The sequence below is a fragment of the Nilaparvata lugens genome, chromosome 2 (genome assembly GCF_014356525.2).
Source record: "Nilaparvata lugens isolate BPH chromosome 2, ASM1435652v1, whole genome shotgun sequence".
In the NCBI taxonomy this organism is placed as follows: Eukaryota; Metazoa; Arthropoda; class Insecta; order Hemiptera; family Delphacidae; genus Nilaparvata; species Nilaparvata lugens.
This window is the reverse complement of record NC_052505.1, coordinates 87,928,928-87,944,155: the sequence shown is the minus strand read 5'-3', so window position 1 is coordinate 87,944,155 and position 15,228 is coordinate 87,928,928. Positions and strand designations below refer to the sequence as shown.

At 34.1% G+C, this 15,228-nt stretch overlaps 1 protein-coding gene across 2 annotated transcripts in view; it reads left to right on the top strand.

Annotated features, from left to right (window-relative positions):
- LOC111057547 (ion transport peptide-like) overlaps positions 1-15,228 on the top strand; it is a 514,789-nt gene that overhangs the window by 428,933 nt on the left and 70,628 nt on the right. The window contains exon 1 of one of the 2 annotated variants that reach the window (XM_039422022.1): positions 9,936-10,046. The exons of the other annotated variant lie outside the window; for it this stretch is intronic. The gene's annotated coding sequence lies outside the window, so the exon portion shown is untranslated. Of the gene's footprint in view, positions 1-9,935; positions 10,047-15,228 lie in introns of those variants that run through there. 2 annotated transcript variants of the gene reach the window in all.

Genomic DNA, 15,228 nt, shown 5'->3' with positions numbered 1-15,228 from the left:
TAGCCTACATTTTCAGTTTCATGAATGGTTTTTTTCAAGTGAGAGACTTCAGCACTTTCGGTGGTGGAGAGATAAGCTAGAACTATTCTACAAGTATGTAACTTACATGGATATAAATGGTAAATGGTGATTGAATAAGACTTTTTCCAATTTCCCCTAGAAGTTCAGATTGCCTGATGTTCCGATATGATATAAGAAAAATTATGGTAGGCCTAATATTATACTGTATGTCGTCGCTATGCTATATTCTATCATTTATACTTCTTCCTATATCACTGGTACTGGTACCTCCGAAGACAAAAAATATATGAACAAATATTTAATCCTTCTGTTTTGAAATTCAGATCTTTTTATTTTTTTTCTCCCAACCAGCTTCAAAACACCATTTTCGAGGTTAAATTTAAAAACTGTCCATGGGGCTGATCCACCCTCAGAACATTGCTTACCGGAACCTTTTTGCTACAAAAAATTTCATCGTTATCTTCAACTGGGAAGTTTTTATAGTGAGATGAATCAACTAGCTATTGAGTACTTCAAATTTTCCACTATCGAAATATTATTATTGATTTTAATCTATATATTTGTAAATACAGCCAGTGATCAATTTTACTAGTGTCAAATGAGCATGTCCGGCTCACTATCGATTGATATTGAAATTGATCATAATAAATGTGTATTTAGATTCTTCTGATTGGTTATTTTTATTTTTCATTCCAACTCATCACTCAAATATTTGCCTTGAGCTGCTCTCTACTAGAAACTGCAAAAGATAAACATGTCACGTGGCTTTCCTCCTCCATTATTTGGCTGATTAGATGATTTAGTTTGATTTATATGGTGAATGACCAAACGATGCCACTCAGTCTGGCTGATGAAAACTGGCAGCTTATTCACTCATCCCTCTCTCACTCTCTCTTTTTCCCACTCTCTTTCACTAAGAATTAGCCATCTCACTCCCTCACAAATGAGCAATGCATTCTCGCGTATCCTTGATACGCGCGCGACTGGCCAATCTAGCCTAATATTTAATATCAACTGTGTTGAAAATGTTCGCCGCACTCCAATTAGTGGCTAGCATGTTAATCAACAGTTACATACAACAACTGACTGCCAAGTGGAGTGAATTCCTCCTCTGACACATTGCTCACATTCAAGTGAGCACTAAGCAATTCATTATTCATTCTTTTTCCACAGAGATGACTTCACTACCAGATAAGTTGGAAGAAAATGATCGAAATTTTGAGTTTCATCATCCAACAATTCTCAGACTCTGTATTTATCTTTGAAATGCTTCTCTTCCATTTTATTGATGAAAAATGTTACCATTCAATAAAATTATCCCTATTATTGTGGTTTTACTGAAACTGTTCATTCTCTGTACTTATTTATTTATTTGTGGATACAATCACAAATCATATAAATATGATTGGGAAGGAACAACAGGCTTGGCCCAGAACTATTCATTCTCAAAATTTTGATAATCTATAACATGTCCAAAAAATTTCTCTTAATAACAATAGTATGGCTATATAATATAAGTCGTCAATGGGCCTTGGTGTGTATATACTGTTATATACTGGGAGGCCGGGACCGACAGTTTAATGTACACAACCAAAAGTCTTAATCTATGAGAAAGCCCTGTGAATCACACACATTGTTACATGAATCAGAATTAATATATTCATATTGGAAAGCGTTGATGTTAGGCAATTATTAATGATATTTCATGCTTCATCCAACAAAGGACAAGAAAGAATGAAGAATTAATAATTTAGTCCGGGCGCAAATGTCATGAATAAGGAACTCCGTGGTCATTTTTGGGTAACAGCCGTGGAAGATGTCTCAATTTCTTCGTTAGGTCTAGCATAATAGGGATCGTGATGATGAAAAGTCGAAATCAAATCACAGGCAAACACCTTAGAAACAAGATGGCCGCCAAAATTTTCAGGGTTTTGCTATTGCTATATCGCTTGTATTTCAATAACCGTTTAAGATATTCAACCGTTTTTCTCAGATGAAAATATTTTTAAACTCTTCCTCTACAATTTTTGTTCTATAAAATTTTCCTCTAAAACGCGTATTTTTTCAGTTATAACCATCAAAATTCCAAAACAACTTTTTTTCTGATTTTTTTGCAATTTCATTCCACTAAAACTTTGTTTGTGCAAGAGATACAGAGAAATTTCATATCTATGAAATTTAGAGCGTTTCTCAAATTTGGAACGTCATATTTTCATGCGCTGCATGTCGAAAAATGAGTTCTCCAAAGCCCTCCAAAGAAAACCCTGCATGATTTCTGGTGCTTTTTTCCATACGCTTTTAACAAGCTAGAACTATAAAATCGATTTTTTCATGACTACTTCAAGATAGAGACTTGAACATGGTCTCAATCTCTTCGTTACAACAAGCTGAATAAGAATTTTGATGATGGAAGCAACAAAAATATTCGACATCATTGAAAAATTCAAGATGGCGGTCATTATTGACAGACATTTTTATATCGCTTCCTATTCAGTTATTAGGAGAGATATCGAATTGGTATTATCATAAAAGTGTTTGGAATCAACCAAACTATGATGTTCAAGAGAATCGTCTCATTTCGACCACTCTTTTCACATGATTTATTCAACTTCAAAAACTTGAAACACATTTTTCGGACACAATATTTCACTTTCCACCCTGTAAATGTATCCACAGTGAACATACACTAGTGTTATTGGTACAGTGTTTTAGAACATTTCCAAAGTTTTAAAATGACATCTAGTTGGAGGCTGTAAGACCATATTCCACGGCTGGAGCGTCATCGGAAAAAGAGAGAAAAGTACTATTACCAGCGGAAAACACGCTTTTTCCACCGATTGCAAATACGAACAATTAGAAAACCGTATAACTCATGACTCCTTGAAGGTACAAACTTGGGAATGGTATCAATCTCTTTGTAATGATGTGTAGAAATAGATTATCCATGATGGCAATCTCAAAAAGGTTTGTCATCATAAAAAAAACAAGATGGCGGCAAAAATAAGTCGATTTTCAAGAAATCGTCTGTAATTCTGAAAATGTCGATGATATCGGATCAATTCAGCGATCTGGAAGCTCCGAAATAATCATACTACAATATCCGGAGGATTTATCCAATTCCAACCACTTTTACTATGGTGAATATAGCTTCAAACTTTGAACTTTTTCATCTAAAAAAACGGTTGAATATCTTGAACGGTTATTGAAATACAAGTGATATAGCGAAACCCTGAAAATTTTGGCGGCCATCTTGTTTCCGAGGTGTTTGTGATTTGATTTCGATTTATCATCATCATCATCAAGATCCCTATTATGCTAGACCTAACGAAGAAATTGAGACATCAGACATCTTCCACGGCTGTTACCCAAAAATGACCATAGAATGACATTTGCGCCCGGACTAATTCGTAAATGAAATTTCCATGATTTGGTCATTTATGAGGAGAGATGTAGTGGTATTTCTTCATAATTATTTCAATTAATTTTGACTAATATAGTGGTATTGATTGCAGATCAGATGCCAGTCTCTAAATTATCTCTAAAAATTGACCATCTAATTACTACCACTATACTACAATATAGTGGTATTAATTACATCAATGACTTATTCTTAATATAAAAATGCTCAGTGGACATTATTTACTAGACAGTGAATACTTATGTTTTCCAATAGCTGAAATCAAAATTAAAAAACAACAACCACATATCATGATATAATGATTCATATTCGCCAGTAAATTGCAGTAGTTACGTTCTATTTCCAACTTCTTCCCTTAACAAATTTCAATTCTTACCATTTGAAATCGGCATGTGAAAATTGACTTTACTTACATTCGTTAGTGGACAATCTTCTCTGACCACAGTATTTTGTAGATCTACTCCTTGTGCTGGAGGAAGGTAAAAAGCATGTATTAGCCACTAATGACCTGATGGTTCTCCTCCGCAAAATCAACTCCCATTCAGAAAAGTGGCACCAATTTCCTCTGCCCTTTTGATTCTTCGAATCGGGTTGACCGCTTCTGATTTTATGATTCTCTCAGCTTTTTTCTGTAGTCTTGATTGCAGATCAGATGCCAGTTATCTCTAAAAACTGACCATCTAATAATAGAAATGGGATGTGTTTTGGTCATGATTCAAGGATGAATAATATAGACCCCTGTAAGTGACCGACGGTACTTGAAGGGTAATTTTGGAATTCATAGGAATCCGCGTGGTGATAATATTTTTATCTTTACTTCACATCAAAAGTTTGAAGAGCACTTCCATGTACTTTAGTCTAAGTCATGTGAAGATCTTCTAAAGACAATCGATGAATAATCAATATTATTGCTCAGATCCTTAAATGATGAAATTGAGTCCAATAATTAATAACATCAATATGATATGGAAATTAATTTTCTTTTGGCTTTTCATAAATAGTGAAACATTTTGAATATTGAGAGTATCTTACACTTGTATATTTATTCAATCATTCAGAATTACACAACTTACAAAAAAGTACCACAGGCTCACGCCTAAAGCGGTTGCAATTCTATTTATACCTACAATAGTCCAATTGTATCTAGGTTATGTGTCACTTCAACATTCTTCAGTTACACACTCAATTTACAATTCAAAACACACAAATATCATTTTTAAATTGAAAAATACTTCTAAATTGAATTAAATCAATTTAAAATATTCAGAAAATTCCAAACTTTGAAACTAAACACTAGTATTTAGAACTAAACACTATATAAAGAGTATTATCATATAAGTTTCTGAAGTAGTATAGTAACATTGGAAAATATTGGAAAAGTGCAATCAAAATTGAAACTACATTCAATAAAGTTGATGGAATAACTTAATTACAGTGTTGTAATTAAGTGATGACTTGCGATGGAAATAGTTCGTTATTTTCCTTATACTCGATTGATGTGAATGTCTGGAGAAACTCACTCTAGATTCCTCAGTTATAGCAGGATGCGGATGAAAAACTTGAGTTCACGAAATGCTCTACTCCAAATGACGTCAATAGTTCGGTCCCAAATTATTATGTAGTTCACACAAATTATTGGAACAATCACAATGTCTTGGAAAATAGCCTTTGTAAATTCCATTCCAACTACCTTGATATTAGCCGAAATTGTTCACAATCAAAATTACTTGAAGTAAAAAACAAGCATTGTTGTCTCAAAAATAACTGGAACTTGTTTGAGTTCTTACGCACATCACTATCATCAGCCGTCTGCATTAGAAAAACTGACATGTCATTCTTATAATTCAACTGGTTGTCATTCAACTTGTTGAATGACGTTGCGTTTCATAGGACTGATCTGAATCAACATCAATTTGCTGTGGAAACATGATTTTCTGCTTTATTTCAAATTATTACCGCGAAAAAACGTACTTATCCGATTCTAATGGAGTCATCCTGGACCTTATTTGAAAGCCATCACTATAATGCCTAGAGTGCTTGCTTAGCAGCATAGAGATCCCGGGTTCAAACCCTCTAATAACCAAAAGTTTTTTAACCAGATCACTCCCGTGTTATAGGATGGGCACGTTAAACTGTCGGTCCCGGCTGAAGTATGACAGTTGTAAGGCCCATTGACAGATAAAATGATATGTTCAGGCGGTGGGACCTTCCCGCAAGGGACTCCCCACCAACAAAAGCCATACGAATTTACTTTTTACTATAATGCAATGAATCATCTGCGTGAAGTTACAGGTTGTCGTCAAGCCTTCTTGGATTATTAGATTGTAACAAGATTACAAGTTGCAGGGTTGTTGACGTTGAATTATAATATAATAATAAATTATAGGGCTGCTTTTGAATATAAATAAAAATATAAATCTGAGTACCTTTTTTAAATTATTTCGAAATAATTTTAAAAAGGGTTCTCAGATTAATATTTTTATTTATAATACATGATATAATTATATATTATAATTGGCTTGTTTTTCTAGATTGATTAATACAGTGATGTAGGTTTGGTGCCTTGTGCCTAATATATTGCAGCAAAGACTGAAATAGTTAGCCCATTGCTAAGACTGGGTTGCAGGATAAATTCAACCCCTCGACAACCTTTATTGGTGACATCAGATGTCATCACAACAAAATATACAAGTAAAGTAATACAAGAAGATTGAATGATTTGGTGATTGGAGGATGTAGGAAATGGTTTGTTTGTATAATACTTTCCTGAATTGTGAATGCTTAACCATTATGGGATCGAATTCATGATATCTTGAGTCTCTTCGGCTAAAGCTCATAACAAAATCACAATTTCTTATCCTTTACAAGATTTATTCAGCCAATATGCAGCGAATCGGAAATTCATTTCATGGATAAGGTTTACCAATCATCTTCACTCCAGGGATTAGGTTTGTTATTGAATAACATGTTCCGGTACCCATCTCTTTCTCGGCCTTCCTAAATCTCTTCTTTTGTGGGTCTATAGAGTTATGGACTTGCAAACTATTGCACTTTCCAGGTGGCATTCCATCCAAATGACTGCACCAGTTGCGTCTATTTTGTAGAATTCTTTCATGCAGAGGAGCAACCGACGAGCGACGTCTCCATGCGAGGATAAGGTTTATCCTGAAAAAATATTCTTCTATTTATCAAACATTACTGAAAATTAATTGGAGTGATACATTGAATTTTCCTGCATTTCATTATTTTCTACTGGGAGTTTAATGGAATAACGAGTCCAATCTCACTGAGTTCCGAATGTAATTAAAGTTGCAAATTGCAATTTGGAGGATAGAGTTAATTCTGATTGAATTGCCGTTGAAAGAACGAAATTCAATTATTGTTTTGTTTATTATTTTTTGGATAGTGAAATAACGAGTTGAATCCTGCCCAAATTCTGAATGTAATTTGAGTTGCATGTTGCAATTTTTATGACAGTGATAATTCTAATCAAATTGCCATTGGAAGAACAAAAGTTAAATATGGTTTTGTTTATTTTTGTAAGATGATAAAATGTATGGGAATAATTGGGATATCATCATTCATGTATAGGAAAACCACATTCTCTCTCAATAATATTGTTACAGTATTGTAACAGATTTATGCAGTAGGCTACCTAAAACATAATTGATTTACTATCACTTCAAATTTTAATCAATTCTCATTGTTGATTGATAAATCACGTAGTCCAAATTATAGCAATTTCGAATCAAATTTAAATCACAGACCCAATTACAATACCGTTCCATGTTCATACTAAATTGGGTATAAGTATCAAGGAATGAATATGACATTTATTCAACATAATCATAGAGCAAATTTCCTGGTAATAGTGTCCAACCCATTCACTGAAATTCAGTAATTGTTAGTAGTCTACATAGCAGGACAAGCAATTCTCCGCGAAACAACTTTTAGAAAAGCGGCTTCGCTCAAAGTGAAGGCAAGGCTTGCATTCCGTCATTATACTTTAATAGTACCTGCCCTCACATTAAAGAACTGATAGAATGTAGCTCTAATGTTAGGCTGGCTGCCACCGGCTGATGCAATATATCTGCACTGTGATGTTATGTCAGTTCCTTTCAGCCATTTTCAACTCGGGTGTCTTGCAAACTCCCAATATGGACTTGTTTCAATTCAAAGTGCACCAGCACTTACTGTTTGATTTACGACACTTGTGTAAAGTTGAAGAGCACATTATTTCTGAAATAATCAATCTTGAGTGACAAACATTACAGAACTTTTATAAGAAATTCACAATCGAATTGATGAGAAAGTTACAGTTAATCTGATGCAATGGAGATGCATGAAATCAATGACATGGAATGGAATGTGATAAATGCCTATGTAAGCTAATTTTAAAAATTCTATTCCAGAACAAATAATAATGCCACAAGGTTCAATTCTTATTCTGGAAGCAGGTATTTTAATAACTTACTATGCTTTTCAGGAAGCAGATTCAATTCTCCTCACTGGTCTACTATACTCTGTACAAGATTACTTTACATTATTACATTATTTATTTATTCATATGCAAATACAATTCAGGTCAAAACAACAGGCATTTGCCCAAAACTGCTTCAAACCTTAATTTGGAATACACAGTCTAAAGGTTATGCTACTTACGTAACTTAAATGATAATTCGTACACATTTTTGAGTCCAAAAAATGTATCTACTACAATTTTGAATTTATTTGATTGATCTATTTCCAAATACGAATCCAACAAAACTCTTCCTTCACAATTGCAAAAAAAAAAAAAATTGAATTGGAAGATTATGCGGCGCAGAGGGATGGAGAGAGATCAGCCAATTACTATGATGAAGAGAGTCATAGGAAGAAGCTCAGTTGCCAATTTGTCGATTGAACTCAGTCGTCTGAGCGCTTCCAGAGATGAAACATACCTATGCGAATCATGAGCAGCTGAACACTCATTGGAAATTAGAGAATGCTGGCCAGTTCAGAACGGCAACAACCTTTCTCTGATGCGCATGTACCTCCAAGTCAAAAGTAATTTTGTACGGACTATAATAGACTTTGAAAATAGTCATAACTCTAATGCCTATAGGAATGTGTGTGTGGTTCTCACGTAAATTCTGCGTAATCCAGTATTCCGGTGCATTGTCTCTTTCAACTTGTCTCTTTTGGTAGAGAGTTAGTTAGGAGGATATTTTTAATATTCTTTCCGAAGAATGGACATTGATATGTCCAAAGCTCCGCCAATTTATGTAGATGCATAACAATATGATATTATCAAACTGCTTTTTCATATCATATACAGTTCAATAATTATTTCTTAGTCTATATTATGTAAATTCATCTATAATTTTGCTGTATTGTAAGCTATTGTATATAAGTGTATAAGCCAGTATATATTGTAATCTACATAAATAAAGTACTCAATCAATCAATCAACTGAGGTAGTGACTTAATGGAAAACACAGTGTGCTAGAAAATCAACAACTGTTCTCGAGTTCATAATATCGATAAAAAAATGGAAAGTTTCAAAAATGTGTTAATCTATAGACAAAACATTTTTATATAAGCTTTCCTATATCTCTGTTGTAGTTTAGACACTGTGTTTCACTTGGAACCACAGTTTGAGTAATACCATTCCATTTGTTAACGAATTGGAGACACAGTGTTAACTTCGAAACACATAGAGTTCAAAATTCAACAGAGTTATAATGTATAGAGTGTTTCGTCATAGAAAACAGCATCAATTATTGTCTATATCTTCTTTGATTCTATATCTTCTATATTATGGAAAAGCATCATGCTTTGTTTAATATAAGTAATTATAGTATAATTTATAGTAATTATAGTGTAATTTGTAATAATGTAGTAATCTATAGTGTCCCACTGAAAGTTCTTATTTCACTTTACTGAGCAATCAGATTATGTGTTAGTTAGGTACAATACTATCATATTTGTTGAGGAATTTCATTATTGTTTTCAATCATGTTGTGAAAAAATGATGATATTCAAAAAACAATACCCTGGAGAATGAAATGTGTGGAATATAAAGACTGGTTGATCAGGAGAATTTGAGCTAATTAATCGCATACTTCAACTGTCTCCACTGCTGTTATCTTGGGAACCACAACAACGTCTTCAAAGTTGAAAAAATACCTCGTTATCCCAGCATGAGAATGAGGCAATTTCATTATCGGACAACATCTCATCATCCACCCTCAGCCATTCTGTGGGTGTCAGCTCCACTTTAGTAGCACGACCTACTTTCAAAATTCTATCAATTTGAGTTCCCTTACAGTTTCGCGAAGGAATTGATATGACTGATTGGCTGGATTCGTTTAGGGAGGCTGACTCAAACTGCATCGCCAGTTATTGCCAGAAAATTGCTGTGTGGCGGAGATGAGTGAAAAGAATATTGGAAGAATGAAGATTATTACCGCTGGACAAGACGTCACTCAACGGGAGTCTGGTGGTGGTGGGGGTAGTCTCCCTTATCTGATATTAGAGTGATGTATCCACTTGGCGGACAGTTGATATCAACTCTATCCAGCCACCACCCTCACAGTACTCAGCCGTTCTCCGCCTCTGTGGCAAGGTAGTATCCAACTAACATCTTTTCAATTTCTATTGTTATCGAATTATTTTCATAAATGAATACTTTACTTTATCGGCCTCCCAACCTGAAATATTCATTGTAGCATATTACTCTGTTGTTTCTATTATGAAAAATGAATTGGGAAACATCTTGATTTTTTCAAATAACGAGCAAAGGGTTTCTGTATTGTTCTGTTGTTTTTTCAGCTAGTATGCAAATTTTATATGAAAAATGGATTTGAAAACATGCAGCTTCTTCTTCAAATAGAGAACCAGGATTATCGAATTATTTTCATAAATGAATACTTAACTTTATCGGCCTCCCAACCTGAAATATTCATTGTAGCATATTACTCTGTTGTTTCTATTATGAAAAATGAATTGAGAAACATCTTGATTTTTTCAAATAACGAGCAAAGGGTTTATGTATTGTTCTGTTGTTTTTTCAGCTAGTATGCAAATTTTATATGAAAAATGGATTTGCAGCTTCTTCTTAAAATAGAGAACCAGGATGTTATTAGCTTTCTAATAGGGATTTTTCCACTGTCTGTCTGCTGCTGTGTTCGTCCGCCTGTACTGGGAGTATACTCGTAGGCTATGATGTTCAATGACCATTTCCATCTTTGAATATTTATTACACGAGTAGCGAACACATGATCTTCAAAAGTATTTGTTTTACACCTGCTTATTCATCTCGAATGAATCAATGGTCCACCACTGGACACCATGATATTCTTATATAGATTCACTGCAGTGGGGACAAATTATCTTCGTACCTACCTATGAGTTTCTGAAAGTTTAAATCTAGCAAAGGGTTTCTGTATTGTTCTGTTGTTTTTTCAGCTAGTATGCAAATTTTATATGAAAAATGGATTTGCAGCTTCTTCTTAAAATAGAGAACCAGGATGTTATTAGCTTTCTAAGAGGGATTTTTCCACTGTCTGTCTGCTGCTGTGTTCGTCCACCTGTACTGGGAGTATACTCGTATGCTCTGATGTTCAATGACCATTTCCATCTTTGAATATTTATTACACGAGTAGCGAACACATGATCTTCAAAAGTATTTGTTTTACACCTGCTTATTCATCTCGAATGAATCAATGGTCCACCACTGGACACCATGATATTCTTATATAGATTCACTGCAGTGGGGACAAATTATCTTCGTACCTACCTATGAGTTTCTGAAAGTTTAAATCTAGCAAAGGGTTTCTGTATTGTTCTGTTGTTTTTTCAGCTAGTATGCAAATTTTATATGAAAAATGGATTTGCAGCTTCTTCTTAAAATAGAGAACCAGGATGTTATTAGCTTTCTAATAGGGATTTTTCCACTGTCTGTCTGCTGCTGTGTTCGTCCACCTGTACTGGGAGTATACTCGTATGCTATGATGTTCAATGACCATTTCCATCTTTGAATATTTATTACACGAGTAGCGAACACATGATCTTCAAAAGTATTTGTTTTACACCTGCTTATTCATCTCGAATGAATCAATGGTCCACCACTGGACACCATGATATTCTTATATAGATTCACTGCAGTGGGGACAAATTATCTTCGTACCTACCTATGAGTTTCTGAAAGTTTAAATCTAGCAAAGGGTTTCTGTATTGTTCTGTTGTTTTTTTCAGCTAGTATGCAAATTTTATATGAAAAATGGATTTGCAGCTTCTTCTTAAAATAGAGAACCAGGATGTTATTAGCTTTCTAATAGGGATTTTTCCACTGTCTGTCTGCTGCTGTGTCCGTCCGCCTGTACTGGGAGTATACTCGTATGCTATGATGTTCAATTACCATTTCCATCTTTGAATATTTATTACACGAGTAGCGAACACATGATCTTCAAGAGTATTTGTTTCACACCTGCTTATTCATCTCGAATGAATCACTGGTCCACCACTGGACACCATGATATTCTTATATAGATTCACTGCAGTGGGGACAAATTATCTTCGTACCTACCTATGAGTTTCTGAAAGTTTAAATCTAGCAAAGGGTTTCTGTATTGTTCTGTTGTTTTTTTCAGCTAGTATGCTAATTCTATATGGAACATGGATTTGAAAACATACAGTTTTTTCTTCAAATAGAGAATCAGGATGTATCCATCTAGAAAAATCTATCTGTGAGGAAAAATCTATCTGGTGATGTGATTTCGAATATACTAGAATGAGATATTAAGCAATGTGAGAAACTTTATTTGAAAATTCAGAATTTATTTTTCATAGTGGTTTTTAGATTTAACAGCCAGTAGCAAACAAACCATGAATATCATAAATTGAAGAGTCAAAATTGAGGAAGAAATTTCTGTCTATAACACTGAAACGCAACAAAGCCTGAGAGCAAGAAGTACGGTAATCAATGAGAAGCAAGAGTAGGATAAATGAGGAAAAGCATGAAATAACTTCATTTGGAATATCTAACATAAATTTTTCCTAACAAGTATTCTGCGAATCAGGCCTAGGTCCCCACAAAATCTCTAAGCAAGATTGTGTACGGTATCACATTAATTTGCAAAAATTGATAATGTGCCCAAGGCTTACCACTGTGACTACCTACTTGTGAGGTTAACTGCAATAAACGAATCTATAGAGCCTTGACCCGATTAACTAAAGGTTCAACTTTGAGAGATTACTATCAGATAACATACACCACCAGTTTTAGATAATAGCTGATAAGAATTTAACAGGAAAATGCAATTTATCACATTGCATCAAATTATAATACATGATGTAATATTGTAATCAATGCAACAATGATAGCTGGTTGATGTCATTTCTAAACATGATTAAAGATTGAAGTTTTAGCCTCCTTTCAAGTGCTTCAAACTCATTCGTTGCTGGTTGATTTCTGTTCATTTAATGAATTAGATTCATTTCATAATGTGAAATTATAAATTCAGCTAAACATATATAACACATACATACATTATATAGCTAAACATATCGACACCATCAAGCATTGCCATTAAATAATAGAGCGAAAAGAAATTCAAGAATCCTTTTTTGTCACAGTTCAAAAATGGCGTCAACCTTTTCATTATCTTCTGTATACATTCTGCAGAGAAAACAAGTCGTATCTGCTAATATTAGAATTTCTAAGTCACCAGAGAAATTAATTGATAACTTTTTTGGCTACCTGAATTTTATCTTTGGAGGCGCAAAGTTGGAGAGCAGCTCCCCTTCCCCACCACTCGTATCCTCTGAACAACCACGGTGGAAAGAGCACGGTGGTTTTCATTCTTTTTTTCCTGTGTTACAACTTTAACAACTGCTGCAGGAACATAGGCTGATTGGAGTAGCCCATTGCAGCCAGTAGAGACGTTTCCACTCTGCTTTGATATTTCTTCCAGATGCTCTCTCGTAGAATTGATAAAATTGTGAGTAGTTCACGTGTCCTAAGTGATTTATTATTGTAAACTATGAAAAAGCAAGACAATATTTCAATCTGGCTGGAAGCATCTGCTGTCATTGACAGACAAAATACACTAATTCACTTCTGGGCGTGGATCCAAATGTAGAAAACTCGCATGTAGTTACGGATAGATCCTCTCCTCTCACTCTCGGCTTAAAATTTATAAGTGATTCGAGCAAGCATACAAATCAACGAGGCCATTAGAAATTTCAAAATCTAAATTTAGAGTTGAATAAAAACAGATGTTTTGATTTCATCTGTGGACTTTGTAAAATTTACCAATATTTCAAGCTCTTGACTTGGAACCACACACAATAATTTTGGAGACTACACAAAGCATATACAGTAGCTAGCAGCTTCTGAAACACAGAGGTCTGAGACTTTTTGTGCCAGCGAGTTTTGTTCCAGTAAGTTGAGTTGTATGCTTTGGCAATGAGCCTGAATTTGTTATTGGAGATCTCAAGTAATACTGCACTTAACGATTGATTTTTAAAGTTAATTCAAAGATTGATTTTAACGATATCAAAATTTCGAATCAGTACAATTCATAGAATATTACAGAAATTTGTGTGATCAAGAGAAGGCTATCTTACTCTATCGAAGATAACTTATCCAAATTCATTATCATTCCAGATTAATTCAATTTATTTATTTATCATTTACAATCAACTTAAGGACAAAGAAACAGACTACAGTCCAAAACTTCTTTTCATCCCAATTTCATAAAATTAATTGTCCAAATAAAGGTTATGTGCGACTTCCCAATTCTTCACTAATTTCCACATTGAAACAAAACAAAACAACACTTGAAATAATTATTAATTTTGAATTTAGAAAGATTAAGATCCGAATTGATAACAAAATTCCTTCTACTTGGTACTCAAAACTGTAAAATAGATATTAATTTGAAATATTTTGTTCCGAAAATTAAAACAATCTTCTCCACTAGAAGCAGAGCTGATAATTTAATTTAATTTAATCCGAATATAATTTAATCCGAAAATTCTAGGTGGGTGATGTAAAAAAATTTCCATGAAGTGTTCCATGTTGAGTGCATGTTTCACCATTGAGTGAGTCAGTTGCTTCGAAATTTCGACTCAATTGAACAGTTGTGGAAGTCCCCATTAATTGGACTTTTGATTAAGTGAATAATGTTGTGAGTTTACACCCAGTGGAGTGATGTGGATTCCGCTCAACAGAACATGAGTTAAGTCAAGTTCCAAATGAGGAAGTGCATGCATGTAGGGAAGGCCACATTGCAAACCCAAACAGACGCGGTCGTTCTTCTCATGATGCTACACACGCTTATCATATATTATATGAACACATTCAAACAGAAAAAGAGAGAGTGTTCTGAGAGGTAAGACAAATGCTGAGACAGGAATACTACTACTCTTGTAGAAGTGACTGAAGAGTGAGAGAGTAAACATTGTACAAAATACTAGGAAGACGTTGCAAACGTTGTTAGTATGTAATAAGCAGCATCTTAACGAGCCCATTTGTTATATGATTCAATCAGTTATCACTAGTCTTTCATCTTTTAGCGACAAGCACATATATGATAGTCGCATAAAATTAATGAGACTATTTCTTCCTTCTAGATATGTTGCCATGTGTCGAGCACAATCATTTCAAACACTGATAATCATCATACAACATTGCAAATGTTTTGACATCGTATTTGAGTACCTAATAAATTCAATAATCAGCATACAATTGAGGTCATTTATAGAGTTCAAAATATATTAATTTGTATGAATTGAATTAGAAT